This window comes from Corvus hawaiiensis, chromosome 30 (genome assembly GCF_020740725.1).
Source record: "Corvus hawaiiensis isolate bCorHaw1 chromosome 30, bCorHaw1.pri.cur, whole genome shotgun sequence".
In the NCBI taxonomy this organism is placed as follows: domain Eukaryota; kingdom Metazoa; phylum Chordata; class Aves; order Passeriformes; family Corvidae; genus Corvus; species Corvus hawaiiensis.
In genome coordinates, this window is record NC_063242.1 from 3,289,207 (window position 1) to 3,312,231 (window position 23,025).

At 37.4% G+C, this 23,025-nt stretch overlaps 1 long non-coding RNA gene across 1 annotated transcript; it reads left to right on the forward strand.

Moving 5' to 3' along the window:
- Positions 1 to 4,133: 4,133 nt before the first annotated feature.
- LOC125318608 lies at positions 4,134 to 22,711 on the forward strand. Its single transcript, XR_007200445.1, has 3 exons — positions 4,134 to 4,216; positions 9,178 to 9,231; positions 21,329 to 22,711. It is a non-coding gene; the product is annotated as an uncharacterized LOC125318608 (long non-coding RNA).
- The last annotated feature ends 314 nt before the right edge of the window (positions 22,712 to 23,025 follow it).

A 23,025-nucleotide genomic window follows, 5' to 3' on the forward strand; every position in this document is an offset into this window, starting at 1 on the left:
GATAGCTAACTTTTAATAGCTGGAAAATAATCAAGAATCTGTCAACCTCATAAAGCTAATCTTAGGGTGTTATAGCTCAACACTTCCATATCTTTTAAGTCAGGAAAACTAAATACTTCCAGCAACTAGAAAACTTGTTGCCATATAGTGTAATTCAAAACTTCTGTTTCCTACATGATCAAATGATGACTAATCTATCATATACTTCGTTGCATTATGCAGAATATGAGCTAAGTAATTAGCTAGAAGCAAATCTTTTTCATTATTTATCATGAACTGTTTTCCTCCCCAAATTAGCAGTAGCACAGTAGGCACTAAATAATGACAAGCTGCCAAGAAACTCCTCTAATTCACTTAAACTTATTATATTACCAAATATTTCTAATGAAATTTGATTGCTGTCAAAAAAAAAAAGAGGAAAGAAGTGGATTATTCTTATGTGTTTTCGGAAACAATACATATTTCGATTCTTTTGAAGCACTAGCAGCAATACAGAAACATTCATATTTCAACCAAGCCAATTATTGTTTTCTCATCTGAAAAAGGAACTGGCATTTTGCTGACAATATAAAGATTTTTCTCTGTCTTAAACATACCTTTAGAGCACTCACTAAACAGTAGTAATACTTAAATTCTGCATAGGAGTGACTGGTAGCACACATTTCATGGTTTACTTAGTGGCAAAATTGTTTCAACAATTGTGTCCTTAAATTATACAAAAATTACTTTTATTACTTATGTTTTCATTCTTTTTCTGCATCTGTCAGTCTTTCACAAAGAACTAAACAACTATTACTCAATCATTGTAAACTTTGACATGAAAAATACTTTGTTTATCTTTGTGAATAATGCAGCATTTCTTCTCAAAAATAGTCAAGCAAAAAGTAGTTTATACTTTCTGACTGTTTCATGCAGAACAATTATCAGAAACATTTGATCTTCTATATTTTGGATTATCTGTAGCCCTTGAGTTATTTTTGTTCAAAGAAGTCTTCTTTTGTTTTCGAAAGAAGACTGATGCAATATTTCTTTTAAATTTACTGTCAAAGTTATGATATGTTCACACCTCATTTACCAATCAAAGCACCTAAATAACACTTTAGCTTAGCTTCACATCAATTATCACATGTTATCATATGTGGTGTACTGAACTAATCATTCAAAGTACTGTGTCCATAAAACCAATATGACAAATATAAATAAATATAATACAATCATTTTTAGATACCCAGCACACTGACTACACAGCAACTGCTGTACAGATGCATTTTAAATGTAACTTTTTGAATGTCAAGCTAGTAGTGTTTATAGCTTCATAATTTTTTTTAACTTAGGATTCTGTTTTTTAAAAAGTCAGTGCAAGTATAAAGTATGTTAAGCTTATGAGTGTGTAGTACTCCTATTTGAGAAGCCTTGATCTTAGACCAGTTGGGCTGAGAATATAAAACAGCCTTCAGAGCAGCAGCTCAGTATGAGTCATTCTGATATCCCTCTGATGGGGTGAATACTAATAATACATCTCTCTGTTTGTTGTACTGAGATTTTTTTTTTCCCCTCACTCAGACAAGGGAGGGAAAGCTTTATGCTTCTCTCCTCATATAAATGAGTCCATATCTGGCTTGAGGGAAGTTTTCCACCACAGTTCTCTGAAAATTTCAGCTGGGCCTTACTATAAGTTCAGAAAAACATGACTTATTTTCCCAGTTCAACATCACAGCTCAGAATCTCCTCTCTACATGAGAGAGGTACAATAGAGTGAAGCTGGAGATGTTCTCCAACATACAGGCTGCAAAGTCAAATGAGAAAACTCTGTCAAGCCCCTTGATCCTTAGAGTTGCAGTCAGAGACTTTTTCCCTTCTCATAGTACTCACGCAATCTTTGCCATAAAATACTTATACAAACAGTAAACATCCACATTCCACATGGCCATTAGTCACAAAGGCTTCTTCCTTGCACAGCTCTACCCTGCTGCGGTGCAAGAGAGGGGGAGAAAAGAGCTAACAATTACAGTCTCTGGTCTTTAGCTCTGTGATTTCTGTTTCAGGTGTGCTGTTAAATGATTACAAAGAAACTTAATTTTTGGTGGTTTTTAACTGGTGGAAAGATATTTCTGGTGTTTCTATCAAGCGTTGCTTTTGGGACCTTTCAGGTCCACCTGAAAAACAGTGCCAGTACTAGCCAGCTGCTCAGAGGGAAGCACTTTTCAGACCACACTTTCACACTGAGGTACTCAAGCCTTATTTTCTGGTATCTGCATAACTACAGGAATTTCAGCTACTTCAAGACAAGTATTTTGCAAAAATAGTCGTAGCTTGTGCAGCTCGACTATTATACTTTAGTGGAGAATTGCAACCATTTGTGGTTAATGGGCAGGTGACTGAATAAATAGACACTAACAACAGTTTATTTTACCACTAACTAATATTCTTAATTCTCTCTCCTTTCCGAAAGACCATGTTAGCTTGCTGCCATCCCTCTCTAGGAATTCATTCACAATTAAGCTCCTGGTGACTCTGTGTGTCATGTCAGCTGCTCAAAACACTGTAAGGAAGATAGGTTGAATAACTGAAAATCTAGCCAGCTCTAACTTTTCACAGCATTGTTCATTACATTGGCACTAATAAACATCTGTAATCTACTTCATTATTTCCTTTTCAAAAGGACATGTGACCAGAATCCATCTCTAATCCAAGCTGAATATAACTTTGCTTTCATTAACAAGATGTCAGGCAGTCTTAATTTTGTATTATTTCTGTGTAAGAAAATATATGCTGTCACAGCATTTGCCAAAAAGGAACAGAGATATCTGCAGGGACATATAATTAATGTAGTAACTAATAGTCATCACAAAGAATCATATTACCAAATAAAATAATCTATTAGCTCATAAAGAATATTTTTAATGAACTACTTTAAAAGAATTACAGTGAAAGGTTATGCAGGAGCAGAAGTAGCTATACATCTTCTAATATTTGTACTTCTTTTTAAACATCTATTTTTCATTTTGGAGTTTCTCATTCCCTTAGGTACAGCATGAATTTAAAAGCAACCTAGATTCTTCACAGGATTTTTAGAGTGTATGATGGATCAATAATTTGTTGGTTTGTTTATGAAATATGCCAACTTACTGGGACAGAGTCATTTTTAAGAGGAAAGAAAGATCAATATATATGTGCATAGATTTATGGGTGTTTTTGTTGCAATCAAAATAAGTCTTTTTGTTTAAAGAACTCTAAAAGGCAAGCTTGGCTTTTCTTTTTCTTCAGCGCATTGGCTTGAGCAGTCCACTTTAATATTAAATGCTAATAAATACTACTTGTGAATCTTTCAGTCTGTTAAAATCCCTTTGGAGTTAAATTTAAGTAGAGTAAGTTCTAAAGTAAGTTCTAAAAACACAAGCAACAAGCCTACTAATACTTTTTAAACATGATGATGACTACAATGTGTTCGCTTCTTTAAATACGTGAAATGTTTGCCTTGAACTATGAATTCTATCCACTGCTGTACTTCTTCTTCCCTCGGGTTACCTGGATAGAAGTTTCTCAGGAGAAAAAACCAACACTAGATGGGTGGAACAAGGGTTTGGACCCCCCTTTTCCTAGCTGTATCCCCCACACAGGGCCACAGCTTTTTCTTTTCTCTTGCAGCAGCAATGCAAGAGTGACATCCGACTTGTGTTAGTTTTCAATGTCCTCAGTGCCCTGTAAACTCCAAAATTATAGTACCAAATTTACCTATTACCTGCTACTTTTGACGTCAAAGCTGAAGACACAGAAGCAACATGAGCACCACTGAAAGGGTCCAAAGCCAGGTTGGAAGGGGATTTAAGAAACCTGATCAAGTGGGTGGCATCCCTTATCATGGCAGGGGGGTTGGAACTGGATGATATTTAAGGTCCTGTCAAAATCAAACCATTCTATGACTCTCTAAGTCCCTTGGGGTTTCAGTGATCCTAATACTGTTATCTAATTGCTTTCCTACCAGCCATGAGCATAGGAACCCATTTCCTGATGGCACACAGGACTTTTGCAGCCACTCATCACACATCAGCCAGAATTTCAAACTGGGTGCATCTCAGCCTACCTAACCCCTAAGGTTCACTTTGATTATTTTTGTATTCTCAGATGCCATACAAAACAAAAATGGTAAGATGGTGATAGTGCTGCATATACAATATCTAACTTTTACCTAGAAGATACAGCATTCATCTCTCAGGTAAGAATACTCAGTCTTCCTCTTCTTGGGCAGGCCAGGTCATAATTCTGTAAAATAATCCTAGGAAGAGGGATATCATCTCCTTTCTAAAACACTGAGCAAACCTTTTCTGTATGTAACCTACGGACTAGACCCTGTATCTCCTAGGCAGTCTACTGTAAGATGAACCTAAAAGTGATGTGAGTTTTGACATCTATTTACCATTAAAATATCCAGAATCCTTCAAACCCACACAGGCCACTTAGCAGCTGTTATTTTACGTGCACAAACAGGCATGATGCATGCCCAAACAGAATGAGACATGTTTAACCTTCAAGAGGGGATTGAATTGAAATATAAAAATGGAGCTCACTGTAGTCAGTTATTCCCTGAATTCTAGTCACTGCATAGCCTCTCACTGAACACAACAGATCCGAGATCCAGACTTTTCATGTGACAGTACATTTGCTTTTGTTGCTGCTGGTGTCTTGATGCAGTCTTGATTTACTGAAAAAAAATCAGAATAAATTGGCCACTACCTCCCTTAGCAGATCTGTTCCACTCATGACAGGAAAGGTCTATCTTTCAAATCAGAGTAAATAGTGAAATCAAAGACACTTTTGTTTCTTCCCCATTTTACACCTAAAGGATGAAGATGACGAAATAATATTATATACAGATTATATAATAATGGAAATAAAATACATATTAGAAGAAAATTAACTATTTTATTTACTGGATTGCTAACTGCACTTAAGTGATAACCTTTTTTGTTTGAAAATGTAATTAAGGAATGGAATGTAGTATTCTTTGATAAAAAAAATATACAGTTGCATTCCGTTCTTCATGCAGGTTAATTTTTTGCATACTTTGTCCATAATTACAGTGTAATTCCACAAACTTTGCTTAGAAAACAAGAGACCACAAAATTGATTTTTATTGCTTGGGCAACTAAGCTAGTCTATTGATCTCTCAATTCTTTGTGTGATTTCAGATAGCTTCCTTAAAATATGCTAGAACAGTCCAGGGTTTTCTGTGGGAAGAGAATAACATGATGCAAGTCACCTACTAAACACAGTTTATTCAAATGTTTACCAAATTCTGTTTTCTTCCTCAATGAATACTTTCTCTTTCCTGTTTTCCCTCTTTCCCTCTCCCTGCTTTCCAGAGATATCAAAGGCATCATTAAAGAAACAAAAAAGAGAAATCAAGGAAAAAAACCAAGATTACTTTGTTAAGAAAAATTCAAATAGGCTATTAAAACAAGAAAAAATAGCAAATAAAATATTTAAAGTATTTTTTTAAAGATGCTGTTATTAAAGTTTTGACTGTGATGTGTCTCAGTCAGAACTGAGAAGTGGAACTGCCCCCCCTTCTTTAGTATGCCAAAGGTTGCCCAAAATAGCCATTTAAACAAAGTAATTGATTATCTTCCATATGTTTTTATTCTCAGAATTAAAAGAAATGTGCAAATTATCCAGGAAATTTATTTTTCATTGCTTTAATCCTCAATTTTATTACATTATCAACAAAATGATCGGAAAATCATAAAAAAAAAATCTTTCAAGGCTTTACAGAGTAGCCTGTAACTTTACAAAAGTTACCAGAGGAAATTTACCTTTCTTGTCTTGTTCTGGCTCTTTGGCTGTCATGGGTAAAATTCTTAGTTGCTGTCCTACCGATTAAAAAAAAAGGCATCAAACCACAACATTCTATTCTGTCAGGGCTGTCAGAAAGGTGGAGAAAATTACCCAAGAGTTCTGTCTGTTCTTTGAATAAAATCAAGAAAAAAACAACACATTTATTTCCTTCATTTATATTTTTATTTCTTTCAATGTGCCTGTCCAGTTCTAAACATAATTCATTCTTGGGTTTTTTCTACCAGTGTTGTTTTTATTGCCTGATTTTTAAATGAATTCAATACAACTCAAGGAGATTACATGCCACTAATAAGTACATTGGATGTCTCTGACTACACAAGTAGTGGTCAACTTCAAAGGATATTTTACATATATTTATTGCTCTCTACATCAACATGCCATGCTAATTGTTAAATATGAATAATTACTAATTTTATTATGAATTATGTTTCTCTTAGGTGTCTTAACTTACAGTGAGCTAAACAAAGTGTGAAACTGTAAAATAGACTTTTAAAAATAATATTGAATTAATAAATAATAATTAATATTCCTCTCTTTTGTATTTTACAGTTTACTTAAGAGGTAATAAAAAAAGTCTATATCACCCCAGAAAGTCTATGATGCTGTGCTAAATTTTGTGTTTATTTATCCCATAAGTCCTTAGATAAATTCTGTTTGTTCAGTTTGAGCTAATTAAGAGCATACACAGTCAAAGAATACATTAGACCTCAAAAAATGTCCAGCTGATTAATGAATCAACTTAAAATTACTACACTGTTTTCAGTAGTCTGTATTAGAAATAATATGTTCACATTTATTTTATGCAGGACTCTCCAATATGTAAATGCATCTAATCTATGAGTCTTTGAACTCTTCATTATTTTCTATCTGTCTCTGTTACTTGTAGACAAAAATACTTCAAGAAGATCACGTGGTCTTTAGTATAGCAATGTCTGCTTTTCCAAGTTTCTACAACATGAAATAATAATTCCTAGTAATAAAATAATAATAATAATAATAATAATAATAATAATAATAATCTCATCATGCAGGTGCTGTTTTAGGAATTTTGCTATAACAAAATGCCCAAAGTATGATGAGGTGTTACCGGTCTTTGTCAATACGAAAACTAGAAGCTACTTCTTGAAGATGCTAATTTATGGATTTCATTAGGTTTTGTTGAGCTGAGTAGGAAACTCCTAGTTTTGTTTTCCAATTTGCTGGGAAAGATATTCCATTGACTGAGTAGCTGTTGACTGTGTTTAATGTTAGAATTTCTGAAACAATGACTATTTTTGTTAAAACCCTTGGAGATCAGATTACATCTCACCTTGTAAGTCCCAAAGGAATGAAATTCATTACCATTGTGATCCCATTCTTTGTGCATGTTGACAATGTCTTGAGAAAAAAAAACCAGAGTGATTGAAAAGACCACACAAAACAATTTCAAAATGCTTTAGGCACAAACTATGTGAGTGACAACTACAAATTTAAGTGCTGTAATTCTTTGATTAATAGAAAGAAAGTGATTTAGATTATTTTGATAACAGCCTTTAGGAAAAAAAATGACACTTAAAGGACTATAGAAATTTGAGGTTTGAATTACTTGCCTAAGATGTGTTTTTAAAAATAACCTGTCACCTATATTTTGGAGGGAGAAGAAAGAAGCCGAGTTATTGGCTTTTTACAAAGTAAACTACCTACTGTATACTCCAGAAGTGACACTTACATTATTTCTTACCATATCCGAAACTTCAAGAACTTGAAACATATAATAGGCTATTACAGAGCCACAGTATGGACATGATAAGAAAGCAAATTCAGAATTTACTTCTAGTTTATTAAAAAGAGCAAAGCTATGGTCTCTTCAGAAAATACTTCCATACAAAGACTTCTCATTATCAATAGCAGTTTTGAAGACTGGCTACACAGATCAATAATACATAATCATCAAGTGCCAAGTACACAAAGATGAAATAAAATTACCTGTTTTAACAAGTGCATTTGAAGCCCAAATCTGCTCTAAAGTTCTACTTGTGTGACATAAAGGAAACCAATTGCACTCATTTAGGTGGTCAAACAATCAATTAGGTACCTAACTGAAACTTCCTGTTTTACTGTTATTAATTTTTCACAACGAAAAATCTGGAACTTCTCAGTGCTTTCAAACAGCACCTTTTGCATAACTCAGTATCTCCTCAGGAAGGAGAAGCCCAGGAACTTTGTAGATCTGTAAAGAAACCCAACATGCCATTTCCTGCTATTCATAAACCTCTGAAACAAATTTGCATCCTCCATGCTCCCCTTCTTCATTGAAGGTTAGCTCCCAGAATTATTCGGTCCCTCACTTTGCTATATCTGTGGTCTGATTTTGTGTAAAAAGCTAAAGGAAAGTGAAAGATCCCATAAAAGAGTATGTTAGTCCTGTGTCACTTGCTTCCCTCTCTGATAATCCAAAAGATCCTTGCTTAGACTAAATTTCAGCTGTTACACCAATCACTTAGTGCTGACACCAAGTGATGTTCCTTAATAGGAAGCAAAAGCCAGCATTTGCTTAAGTTGTCATTGTTTCATTTTTGTAACCACCTTCACATTGGTTTGAGCCTTCAGTTCATTATTCAAGAAATTAATTTGATTTTACCCAAACAAGATTTCTTTTTTAGTACATCTTCAGAAAACTCTTTAATGAGATCAATCAAATAGATATTTGCATATTACACAGCTTTTAAAGAAACACAAAATTTACACTTTTTTTTCGGCTTTCTTAGTGCAAATAAGTACCTATAAATTAAGGGATTTGCAGATAGGCCTAACAATGAGTTCAGCCGAAAGTATTATCTTTGTATCTCATAATTATTTTGTTTATAGTAACTGCAAAATCAGATGAAAATTTATAGCCTGAGTCATTACTGAAGGACTTAAGAAACAAAGTTCACCCAGGCAGTAAAACTGCAGATTTCACAGGTCCCCATGTTACAGGGTGGATACTGTAACACAATGTATCAAACCAGGAGTCCCGGGGAAAGGAAGTATATATGGACCGATTCTTGGTAGATGTTTCAGAGATGTTTATTTCTCCAGCCGCATGGCCGGGACTCTGCCGAGGAACTGAGGCAATCACGGGACCCGAGGGTCCTTACCCGCGCAGGGGAACACAAACCAACCAATGGGGAATGAGGCTGACCAGGGGCAGGGAAACCCTGTGCCTCCCGCCCAGGGCCCCTCTCCCAGGGATACATGGCAGGGGGGAAGGGAGCCCAACATCCCCACTCAGTCAAACAGGAAGAACGGTGAATTTACCTTTGTGAAGGCATTTTAATAAACCATTTTTTCTCTCTTCAGCCCCCTCAGAGGAAAAGACGCACATACCAGGAACATTCACGTAGCACATGTATTGTGAGTATTTGGGATTGTCCACTGTGAAAAGGATTCTTAGTTCTTAGCATAGGTATGGGGATCAGTTAACCCATTTCTTTTCCTATTTCACATGCTCCCCTTGTTCCCTCCCTGGCCTTGGCCACTCCCTTGGTTTCTTCCTATTTGCTTCTGTACCCCAAACCCACCCAGGGACCGCCCTTGGGCCCCTGACAAAACCATCCCGCACTCAGAGCACGCTGTCTCTCCACCTCTGAACATCTCGGGGACGAGATGTGATTAAAGCCATCTCAAACCCTCATGAGAGACCCTTCTCTGCCTTCTTTACCACTACTGCGTTGTAACGCTGCTGGCTGCCGGAGCCAGATGGCAGGGCTGTCCCAAATGGACTCTGGGATGCGACTGATCTCATGGCCCTAGGAAACCCTCGCTGAGCTCTCAGGGAGCAGCAGCCTGCTAGGCAGAGTCCAGCAGTTACTACACATAGGAGCAATGGTTCTTTGGATAACTCATGTTAGAAGAGACTTCAAGAGGTCTCAAGTCCAACCTTCTGCACCCTATGTTGAACTTCAAAACAGAACAGAATAGAACAGAATAGTTCGGTTGGAAGGGAAGTACAGCTATCCCTTAGTCCATCTGCACCTTACTCCAGTTTATCACTGCCTTTCTCTAGATGGGTTCTACGAGTGCTGAACAGCTGTGAATAATAAACAATTGAATTTTGCTGCAGTGTGCATGAACCTGAAGCTATTTCAGTTAAACCCACAGAAGTTCTTCTGATTTATGCCAGGAGAGGAAAAAATGAAGATGAATTTTTTTAGAAATTTATATCCATTGTCAGATTATGTCAGTTTTGTGCCAAAAGACTACTTGTTAGTACCTAGAAGTTTAGAACTCTAAAACCCAAAATGTCTTTCCTGAAACTCTGAAAGAGGCATAGAGAAGTGGCCATAAAGGTTCCATGAAATAGACCACATAAACTTTAGGTCTTTTGAGAACTCTTTCAATCCACCAAAGTCCTTAAATAAAAAGCAGAGGCCTGTGGCGGTCATCCTGCCCTTAACAAGAGCCCCATGTAGAGAGCAACTTGTTATTTGTTAACTTTGATAAAGGCCTTTTGTTCTCTAGGGAAGATGCATACCAGGGAAATGACCACAGCTATAAGCACCAGGTGTGAATGTTTTTCCTTCACCTCCCAGAATGCTAGGAGATGGCATGTTTTTGTGTGTGGCTGATAAAGGTCAGAGAAGTCTGCCCTGCCAAGTGTTTGGGGGTGTAGCTGTTTTGTCTTTCCCTCTGCATCTTAAAAACTTTCTTAAAACTTTCCCATGGTAGAAACGTATAAATACTGAAGTTTGTGTAATAAAGTTGGATCTTGCTAGAAGAAGCAGTGGTCTCTATGTTTTTTACAAGCTGCTGCATAAAACATCATCTTTAATGAAGAATTTTGCACCAGCTGTTTTAAACTTTATGAACAAGAAATAGTAAATCCACAAAAGAAAACTGAATCAATAAAAGTCTCTGACATTAATGACAAGTTTTTCGGAGCAGTTGCAGTTGATTCAAATGCAGTTTTGGAAGATCTGTGGTTTCATTTGGAGGCAACTCAGGCCTCATCTTTTCCATCCCTCCCTGAACACTTAAAAGATGATCAAATTAGAATTTTTGCCCAGAGATTTTACAGATGTACTGGCAGTTGGGTCATTGCGGAGTATGAAGAGGTCATGGGAGGCCATTCAGTCGAACATATGGCTCAAGGCATGCTTAACATCAAAGCTAGATCAGATTGCCTAGGGCCTTGTCCAATCACATTTTGAAGCTCTCTGAGGATGGGCATTTCACAACCTGTCCAGACAAACTGTTTTCCAGGGCACTAATGCAGTAACGGTACTAGAAAAACTAGAAGCCATGGGAAGTGTCTTACAGACACGGGGACTCTAAGGATTTCCTTTCCTTCCAGCAGTAAGTGAGGCAGGGCTCCATGTCACACAGGACTGCTCAGACAGAGGGTTCCCAAGAAGTGGGCTACACTTCCACAAAGACTGAAGAGTACTAGGTTCTGCAACCACATGCAATTCCTGGCCACATAAGAACCTAAGACTTTTACTGGTGGCTGAGCCTGCCCTTGTCTGAAGGGGTAGAATAAGTGTCAGTGATAACAAAAAAATGATCTGGAATATTAGACACTGGCTTATGCTGTTATTGCAGGAAACAAGAACAGGGTGGAGAGGAGCTGAAAAGCTGGAAACAGCCCCAGGTTCTCTTCAGCTTTCTGTAAGCTACCAAATGATGATGTAAAAATGGGTGAAAACAAATTACTTGCACTGCTAACACAAAAGAAAGTATGTTGCTTTCAATAATTTGTTGCACAACTGAAGTTCTGAACACAGACTTGATGTCAGTCATAAGACTGTTTTGGAGGAGAGAGATGGCTTCATAGCAGATAACTGTTTCTTAATAACAATGCAGTTTTTCATTTATAAGCAGCTCCATGACTCTGACACATACTTAGCTTTTTCCATATTCTTCCTTTTACTGCCCTTCAATCATTCCCTAACCAACTTCCTTTGCATCTCTTTTTGAATGATTCATCTCCTACTAAAATTAACTGTGGAACTGACAAGGTAGGACCTGCTATGAGCAGCTTACTCCATTTATGCTCTACATTATTTTCAACTAGTCTATTTAGATTGTCAACTCTGTGTTTGTACATGGCTTAGCAAAATGGGGATCAATACTTGGCTGACCCTTAACCACTGTAATAATCAATATGATTAATAACAACGTCAGGATTTTTTTTTCTGTCTAAGAACACTACCAGAAACACATTCATTGAGAAAAGATGAAAACCACAGTGGTTACCACTGCTCTGTTCTCTCCTTTCCACCTGTTGTTTCGATCCAGATACACAAAGCTAAATAGACAGTCATTCTGCCTCAAACTTTGCTCACTTTTTTCACTGTATGAAAGATAAGCCCCTGCTACTATACAGAGAGCAATAGTTCATTCAGTCTTCAATATCTGATATCCTTTACTTTCCAAAGTTACCTTTGGATCATTAAAGAATTTTATCAGCTAGACCTTTTGCACTCTGATAGTAATCAAGAGGAGAAGGGATGCTCCAATGTCTGCACACTGATAAGAAAGCCCTGCTCAGAAAAAATAAATTACCATATTTTGCCTTACTTAACACATTCATTTTTGTTGAACTGTAGTCTGTCTCAGAGCATGATCAATTAAAATTACTGCTTTTCATGCAAAACAAGATCATTATGATGTTCTACTACCTTCCCATTCTATATTTAGCTGGCTATGGTCTATTGTGCTTGTCATAAAATTACCTTATAAGCATTTGTAGGCAAGATTATTTATAACACGTTATACAGAGCCTAGAACTTCTTAATCAGAACACTTTTATTGTAAGGGCTATCAATAACTTATAAGGGGGGGAAATAACATTAATATTTTTACATTTAACTAATTGTAATTTTTCTGTTTGAAAATGTGATGTTCAGGGACTGATAAATGCTCCTTTGAGGTAAAAAAGAGTCAAAATCACATAATCCCTTCTACCTTTATGAGCAGAGGTGACGCAAATTAGCAATTTTTGATCTATGGATATTTCTTGTCTGCAATTAGGTACAATCACTGCCATGGCAGGCAGTTGCTATCACCAGATACAATTTCTTGTGCAGATGTTCATATTAAAATCAGAAATGCATACAATAGCCCCTATATCCAAGACGGAATAGATGTGGCAAAAGTAGCTCCTTAAGAATAATTGTGTTAGCTCCTTATGATAATTTTGCTAGAAAGGTTTTTGCATAGGGAAGGGAAAAGTGTATCAGAGACACCTGCTTTTTGCCATCCATAGCTAAGTGCATTTTCACCTCTCTTCTCTATACCCTGATATGCTTATGATGTATTCCAAAATAGTTCAACATCTCACAAACTGATGGATAGCAATTCTTCCCACGAAAATTACTGTGACAAAGGAGTGATGCAAGCAGGGACTTAAGAAATACATACATTCTAAATACAGCAAGTGTGCATGGGGTGGGGGATGCAGAGGCAAGAGACAGATCATCCTTATCAGATGGAGGTGTTAGGGTTTTTTACTGGCTGTTTTTACAGCAGCTGAGATCTTTTGAAATCATCCTTCACCAATCAATTCACACCGAGCTCTATCTCTTCTCACTATGCTGTTTTTCTGTCCTTCCCTCTGGATTGTCTTGCTGACCTTGATTCAGTGAACGAAGATGATGAGGATGAAAACATAACTATTCAGACAGAGAGCAAAGGCACTCAGACAAAAAGATTTACACTGGGTATTTAGGCCCACAGGTGAGGCAGCTGAATCTTATAGTGTATCATGTTCAGAAAGGACTCAGGTGCTGAAAAGGCATCACCTTCTCCAGCAGGTGATCCTAATGATTAGGCTGTATATCTAGAAAAGAAAAAATCAGGGCCTATGGTGACCGGGAGAACTAATAATTAGTACAATGTTAAAGTTAATATACCAGAACTTGAGTGTCTGAGAGAGGAAAGAACTTTTAGCCAAACTGTTTAAGTTTTGATTTTGTTTCTGCAAGAATTATTACCTGTAGCAATATTGACTTAACTCAAAAAAAGAGTGTTGAACTTTCTATTTTCACACATTTTAGTACAAGAATATACATTAAATATGGGTAATGTTTTCCATTTTTGATCACTCTATACTAAAAACTAAAGACAAAAAATCTTTAAATACAACAGTCTTTCAGAACACTTACATCAACAAGAACTGGAAAGAGAAAATAACCCATTTTTAAGTGTTGTGTAAGATTGCAGAAAATCTAAATGTATCCTCTGTCATGGTCAGACAGGCAATCAAAAAAAATATCCCCCCAAAAAGGGCAAGACGTGGTAATGCAGATTGTTTATACTAATGTCTCTGTGCAACATATTTAAGCAGATTCTTAAAGCATGAAGTAGTCCCTCCAGTTTCCTTTGATCTATTAATGTAATCAATATTGTCACACTAAGTATTTATTGTATGAAGTGAACTGTACTTACAAAGAAGTAACACAGTGCTATTGTGACAGTGAGAAGCAGCAAGACCTGTTCTGGATGTTCTGACCAGGACTGGTAACATGCTTACTGCACGACATCTTCTCACAGAGCTTTACAGTTACTCATTTCCACTGAGTGCCACAAAGAAAGGAATGCTGAATCCTCGCTCTCCACATAGTTTTCTCTGCTTTACTGTAAAAGTGACTAATATGGGATTAGAAAGAGGAAGACAGCCACATACCAACAGAATGCAATGATTTTATTCTACATTGCCTTTGCAATTGTGACTTAGTGGCAGATGCTTACCTTAGCTTCCAGACATGCCTATCTTAAGATTCTGGGAATACTCTGGCCTCCAGAAAGTTTGCAAGCTAGAAAGCAGGACCCAATTCTGATGCATACAGCACTTATGCTAACAATATTCTTCTTTCAAGTGTAAGGTAGAAGATTCCTGACAACACAGTTTCAGTAGAGTCAATCAGTCCACAGACGGCAAAATATTACCACAGTATTCCTAGCATGAATTCCCCAGGAATACACAGGACTCTGAGTCAAACTGTGCCACCGTTTGGTAAGGGCCAACTCTGCCCAGCTCTGCCAAGCAGAAAAGGCAAAGTGTAAAATGACATTGTCTAGACAGAGCAGGTATCATTGCCTAGGAGGGCTTCTATTTCTCATGTTGTCAACATAAGATCTAAATTCAGTGATAAATAGAGAGCTGGATATCAAGCCTGAGGAAAGGCAACTAATAATGATTCCATGTTAGCTGTTAGAAACATTCATTCAAGACATAAGATCCTGGATCCTGTAGCAATGCAGAGTCTTTCAGGCTTCATAAAAACACAGATTCAAGGTTTTAATTAGCACTGTGACAGTTTTGAAACTTCTGTCAATCAATCTTTGAGAAAAAAAAAAAAAATACTTGTCAAGTTTGCATACCCAGGGAGAGTTAAATTGAAATTAAAGTGAATTTTAAAAGACGGGAAATAATTAGGGCATCAGGAAAAAGAATTCAGACAAAGAAAGCTGTAAGAAGAGAAGTATGTTACTAATTATGCTTTTTACTTTTTATAATTAATCGTCATTTCAGTCTCAACTCACTTTTAATAAAAATAATGAATGATTATACAAGCATGGCTATACTGCCCAATATTTCGTTATGCAGATTTCCCACTTCACGTGCATACATACAAGCATGCCCAAATGAGCAAGTGTGTGCCCATCAGAAATGCAGTAGAACGGTCTACACTACATGAATGAGACTCCCAAACTCGTATGCAGTTTATTAGCATATTCACTAAGCCCAGTTTCAAGTGCAAAAGCAAAGTTGTGCATTCCCTAAAGTCAGCTCGAGAAGATTACAGAGGATGTTCACACAGAACAAAAGGGTATCAGCATCAAACACTCCCATTCTTCAGTCAGTGCAGCCCCAATGCAAAAGCTGAAATCTGGGAGGATTGTAAACCTTAGCTTGTGAAAGACAGCTGTGGGAAAAACATAAGACTAATGTGAGACAGGCACCCAAAACAGTGAGCTTAAGAGAGTCTACACAGAGCAAAAGCAATGAGGGAGTGAAACATGGAGGAAAACCTGACATTTTGTTCTGAACAGACAGCTAGGTGAAGGGAATGCATGAGAAACCCTCACTGGAGAAGACAAGCAAGACTTTATTTCGCTAAAGGAGAAATGTTAATGATTTTCATATCTCCTGAAGCTACTACATTCATATAAACACCTACACGGGAGTGAGAAGATGTGCACACATGGTTTATAGATAGAAACATATACAAAACATACCAAATGTGATATATAACTATATACTAAAACCCCTCTATCTACAAGGTCAGTAAAGATATGCAGTGTCACTTACACTTTTTAAAACAAGTAGTTGTTCTTGGTGCATGCCTGAAATGTCTGAATTGCTGTGAGGCAAAGATCCCAATGCTGTTGTCTTTGCAGAGAGGCTAAGAAACAGAACTAAATTACATACCCAGTGAATAGGAATGATATCTATAACTGCTGTGGTTGTCCTGAAAAATGTCTGACTCACTAAGCAAAAGGAGCAGCCTTCTGCAATGCTTTGTGAACCTGACAATTAAGCAGCAAGACAGGAATAGGAAAACTTTGCTCCGAGCTAGCAAGGCTGTTCAATTCCCAGGCATTTTCTTACTTTATAAGCCCTACCTTCATCATTAAAGAAATAGGTGAGATCACTTCAAAGTTTCACAAACTGCTAATACTTCAAATTGCCAAGATAAATAGATTTCCGTGACTCCTACCTGTTGTTATGCATGTACTCTTCTTCAGCTGGCACGTATACAGTATCTGAAAATATATTACAAACCAAAATGATATTCACTATTTATCTTAGCCCTGTGAATTGAGGCTTTATTTGCTGATACTTCTAATGCATGCCCTGTGAGAAGTGTGTTTCTAAATACATCCTTTAGTGTCTAACAGTGTTTTAACATCCTAACATCCTTTAGTGTTTTAACAGACATGTCACTGCAAACAAGCACAGACAAATACTGTGACACTTGAGTTCTTCATTAGAACAAATACTGATCTATACAGTTTTTCTTTTGTGTAGAGAGAGTAAAGCATCAGATAGCTTCAGAAAGTCAATTAAAAAGAGAGATGGTGCATCTTAATCACAGGGCTTTTCCTATCTGTTTTTTCCAGTAGTTACTTAAAACCACTAACTTGAAATCAGTCACACTCTGTCTTCAGAAGTTCACTCAATCAAAGGGCCAAGCTCTGAGCAATCAAAGATCTTAAATCACTGGAGCGCCCAACATCAGCCACAGGAGGATTAAAAATCCAGCAGCCAGAACTCAATTCTTCGATCTAGCGAGCACCAGCGCATTATGAGAAGTCCCTAAAGCCCTAGATCACAGCCCAGCCTTTGCCTACTGTGGAGCTAAGTGGAAACCGTCTTTAATTCCTTAGGAGATCCTATCTTGCCAGATGAAAATAGATATTGGCCTCTGTGTGTAGGATGATTAGAAGAATGGAAGAGGATTAAACAAGATGCAAGGGGAAAGGCTCAGAGTGGCTCATTTACATGGTATTAATGCTGACAGATAGGTGTTAACAGAACAGAGCAACCTAAAGGCAAAACTGTATCTGAATTAAAGCTGTATTTATTTACTCGAGTTATAAAGGGATTAAGTCCTGTTTATTTTACCACATCCAGCACTGTTTTATCTATTAAGCACTTTGATGCTTACTCAATTGTCCTGTGTCATGCATTGCACAGCTGTTAAGGGATGTGTTTATTTAAAACAGAAGCTTTTAAATGTTTCAAACATAAAATATACATGCTAATGGCAAGTTAAACATTCACGGATGTTTTCTTGTCTCCCAAAATGGAGACATTTTTAAAACAGACAATGGGGAAAGCAAAAAGCAGATTTATAAATACTTTGTAGATTGCTGACAGGAAGAACTAGGTACAGGAGAGTATGTGCCACACATAAAGGCAATGTCACTGCCAAAAAAAATCATTGCATTTTGATTAATTTCTAATTATTCAAAAATCTTTAATTAGGCAGGAAAATGATTTAGCAAAAATTCTGTCCTACCCAATGTATCAGTCAATCTTGTACTCAGTGAGTTTTCTCAAAAGAGAGTTTAACACCTCATAAGGTAGCTACCATTTCACTCTGAGTGAAGCCCTGTAGCAGCTGCTCTCAGGTGACCCAGTTCTCAGGGGACACAGAAACTTTCCCTCCTCTGACAGCAATACCAGAAAATCAGTTATTTGTGAAACCCAGCCTCAGTGCTGCTTTGCTGCTCTTAAACCCTTAGCTGCCTCATTTGCCATTCTAAGTTTGCTCATGATACTTACTATCTTCTGGGAACTGAGAAGCTAGTTGTACCTCTTAGCTTTGCCCATCCCTGCTTGTGCTCCAGCAGACCTGTTTCCTCCTCCTCTCTTTCTTTTCCTGCTCATTGTAATAATGACCCTTTGTAAATATTTGTGTTCTACTCCAGAACTTGCCAACCCATTTTGCACAAAGTATGGTGAGAGAAGTGAGAAGAGAGGAGAGGATGAAGATGGGCAGAGGAATAGAGGATCTTTCAGAGCTTGATTTTTCAGACCTTCTGGTGCTCAGTGCTGTTATGCATTTGCCTAGGTTCATGTTCTCCAAAAGAGAGTGTTTACAAAGCCATAGGACTCACTCAAGTGCAATCACACTCTTGATAATCCCATCAGTAACATCAAAAGGTTTGTTTTCTGATGACACGTTTTCTGGTTCCTGCTGGGACAGAACTGATGTGCTGAGGCTGTGAGAATGGGCTTCTGCATGTTTCTTTTCAGCAGAGGGAAAAAGAGCAAGTAAAAGACAATGGAAAATAAATTCTGTCCCAAACTGTACAAGAAATAGTAACATGCTTCTACAAGCTGAATACTCAGCTTCCTGAAAAACCACAGCTAATAATGAGCCCTTTCCAGATGAAATAGAGGCAAAGCTAAGTACTTAGTAGGAAAAGCTTTCAAGTACTGCAGGGAAACGACAGTATTAAGGCATCTCAGTGTTCTTTGTGGAAGGCTTATTATTCATAGGAAGCTATCAGTGCCATGATGGACAGTAAAATCTGTACAAACACTTATGAAGCCAAGTCAAATTCCCCAGAAAGGTTATGATCAAATGGGGAAGAAAAACAGTAAGCAAGCAAGCAAACACCACCCCACCCTCACCCCACCCTGAAAAACAACAAACAGAAAAATGGATTTCAGACATAAGTAATAGATTCTGTCCTGCCTTGAGAAAGCCCCTGGAAAGCTTCATGCCCTGTAGGCCAAGCAACCTCTTGTAAAAGGGATGAGCAGCATATCTGTACATAGATTCATATCTCCATGTTCATTACAATTAGCTCCTCCTCCCAGTCACCTGAGCTGTCCCCGGTTCTCTCAACAAGCTCCTCAACCATCCCAAGCACTTTGTGCAGTAATGTTCTCGACCCTGCCTGCAGTTAAAGCATGACCTACTTACAGTTCATTTTGAAAGACAGTGTGACCCTGGCATTGTTGAAGACTTTTTTCTCAGTAGTGCAGTTCCTTGTAGTCTCCTACACGATCAGACTCCGCCATTAATACTTTAGATGTGAATACTGGCCCTGTTACATCAGGTACACTATCATGCACAAAGGAAACAAGATTGAAGTAAACAAGATTTCCAGGCATTAAATAATAATAAAAGAACCCAGAGACTTTAACTAGTCTGTTTATAGAGCTTCAATGCCTCTTAAAATAAATAGGTCATTGTTAATAAAAGACTGGGCTCCAATCTTCTCCTTCTGTATTTTCAGAATGCTTTCCAGCATTCAAGCACAATATAAAGAAAACCCACAGGCCTATCTGTTCATGCTTCTCTAGCCCTAGTATTGATATTAATGCCAACAAAATTAGTAATTTGACAATTAGTTTTCCACTTACCTGAAAAGACATGAAAGGCAGAAAGAAAGTAGTTTAACTAGATTATAATGTGGCTGTGACAAGTCAGGTTCCTGTCATGTTACAGCCTTCCAACTTTAACATTTTCATGTCTGCTTGGCAGGTTATTAAAATAAATGAGGGTGTGTTGGACTGCTGTTGCACTTTTCTCTAATGGGAGTTCAGGAATTTGCAAGCCGCTACTGTAAATTGACCGATCGTGAAGTCTGAAAGAAGTTGGCTAAAGTGGACAATTAGGAGCATTTCTCCACAGCTGAGTGAAATACTCCTTGTTATTTTAATAATTCAGGCACAGGCTAATTTTCGGAGCCTGAGTTTGTCAAGATAATGTGCCTTGTGCTTGTCTGCTTGTCATTTTTAACTCAATCCCACATGTTACAGGTGCAGTCTAGCTTACAAAACAGGCAAATCACTCACAGTGGAATTTGCATATGGAACATAGATATATTGTACTTAGTAAAAAACAGTCCAAGAAGTCAACAGATAGCTGTGATAAGAATGAAAATGATGGTAAAAACTTTTGATGTTTGATAGCTGTTCTATCCCTCTTTACGCTGATATAATTAAAGGTTTTATTTGGCACTATGCATACACAAATATGTATAATGTAAAGCATCAAGTAGATTTCTTCATAAAGAGAGATGGTAAGGCCACAGGAATCCCATGTGGCATGCAGATGTTCTGGGTAGACTCAGTTACCTTTTTCAGCTTAAAACGTCTCAGTAAATGTGGAACATGCAGGGAATAGTTACTTTCTTCAGCTGAGAGGGTGAAATCTTTATAAAGGATGAAGCAGTTTCAATATACATTATTATACCCAGCTTCTGGAGGCAATGGCCACACTACTGAACCAGAATTTTGAAACTTCTGATTATCTTTTCTCTTCTATGTCACTTAGAAGTTGCTTCTTTTCTGTGAATGGCATTCTCACCATGCATTTTCCTCTCATTTTCTGAAGCTTGATTTCTGACCATACAGAAGTAAGTGTTCAGGTTCAAACTGGTTGAGAAATTCTCTAACTTGCTGCAGGCTTCCCCTGCTGATCTAAGCCCCAGCATTGAGCCAGCAGAACTCATTCCAAGACAAACCAATTACAAACTTAGAGTGGATGAAACATTTCTAGGACAGCTTCTTGAAGGTCAGCTCAGACCAACCGAATACCAGCTTATATTTAAAGCTTATACCATTCTCACCAGGAACTATACCATCCTAAGGAACATCTTCACACTGCAGCAACTTTGGGGAAGGTACTGTGTACCTTCCCTTATGTTCCTTGCCAGCTTCATAACCCCAGAAGCCCATTAGGAGGACTATCATGAATGGACACCCAGGGAGAAAACACTGTATGTAGGAGAGTGCAGTTATGATGTTTACACAGAAGATAAAGAATTTCAAATTATCTGTGAAGGCTGTGAAGTGCCTCTCAGTCTTCTCCACCATGAGATACACCTACACACACGCAAATGCATGTATGTGCCTATGTATCTGTTTACATATTTATGAATACATGATTCTGTATTTGTATATACATACATTTATCTATTTTAAGATGTAGAAAAATTCAATTCATTACTGCTTTTTTATCATCCAGATTTCTCCCTCAAGGTTATGCAAAAGAAGACAACACAACATAACACCTTGAACTCATCAGTCAAAAGAGTTACTATTCCACCTGATCTCTGGTGCTGCCATCCCTATATTCCAGCAGCAATGGAGCAATACTACCATCTCCTTCTATGAAACAAAACTGAAGGCAATTTTATTAACTGGATTGAGAGATGGAGGATATGGGTCCCCAGTGGCAACAAAGAGTCGTCCATTAAAACTTCTAAGACTTTGAAAGGTGTGGTGGAGAGTGTGCTTACACTTAACAGTGATGTGGCATGAATTCTTAGAATACTGCACCATGAGAGTTATTGGTTTTTGGCCATTGCTAGATACACCCTAAAACACTGAGAGAAATCTGAATTCCAATATTTGCATGTAAACCAGGCTATCCATGTGCAAATATGAGTATTCATCATATATTATTAATTTCTGATTGCATTTTGAAAGTTTCAGTCACTCGGTCAGGGAGAAAATTCAGTCCTCGGCAGCTGAGGTGGCCACTCACCCAGCATGAGGAATGAACAGCACGGAGTGAACAGCTGAAGCAAACAGTTCAACAGTTCACTCTCCACAACAATTCATACAAAATTGTTCATGTAACAAAGCGTGCCATAAACAAGCTACTTGCACTCTGCAAGTAGCTCTGATCTTCACACATGAGGAGCAACAGTCTTTATGTCAGACCTAAGACATTGCTAAATTATGAAACAGTGGAGATGAGGATTTTAAGTCTATGCACACTATCACCCTCCAAGAATTTAACTTCAGAAGCTTCAGAAAGGGAACCGTGGCTGCTGCATCCGGACTTGAGAGAGGAAAATGTCAACATATGAGCCAAGTCTATTCTCAAGGAACTTGATATCTCTGCAAAGGAACAACAAGCAGTAAGGGTAGCCAGAAAAACTCATCTCTGGTCAAGTAGAGAATGAAACCCAAAGATCAAGAATCAGAATCAACATAAAGTCAGACCTCTGCTCAGAAGGTGTCAGCAGGGAATAAACCAAAGTTAACATATCACAGTATTACTGAGATGGCAAAAGAAATGTCTACAGTCTCATCCTCACAGCTATCATCCTATGGTACTTCAAGATGAAAAACTTAAAATCTTTCTAGGAAAGGTAACAAAATGAGCAGAAGAAATATGTAATTTGGTGACTTTACTGCTCCTGCAAAAGAACAGTGTCTCAACAAGTTACTGATGCCTATTTACTCATTTATTTTCCCTTCTCTCCAGCAGATTTTAGCAGAAAGCTTCTTTTCTATATGTTTTCCAGCCCCACCTGCTCCTCTCCGGGAAGGACTGCATTTCTGATTGTGTTTCAAGCTTATACTGATGTAAATATGATAGTTGTGTTGCTTAATACCAGCTTTCAGGATGAAGAGGTGTGATATCAATTCTGGTAGTACACATTCTATGCCTTTTCAGGACTATATAATATATAGCAAATTACTTCTGAAAAAGATCAGAACATCTCATTTACTTGTGTTTCAAAACATTAAAAAAAAAAAAGAAGTCAAAGAAGTCATTTTTGTTTAAGACAGACAATTTAATCCAATGTGTGTCAACAATACAAATTAAGTACTTGATTTAAATGTCAAGAACATTACACCTGATATTTTGAAGTTGTAACAGAAAATATGGTGCATGTTTGGTATAAAAAACATTTTCATGGCCAAGGGGAAAAAGGGAATGG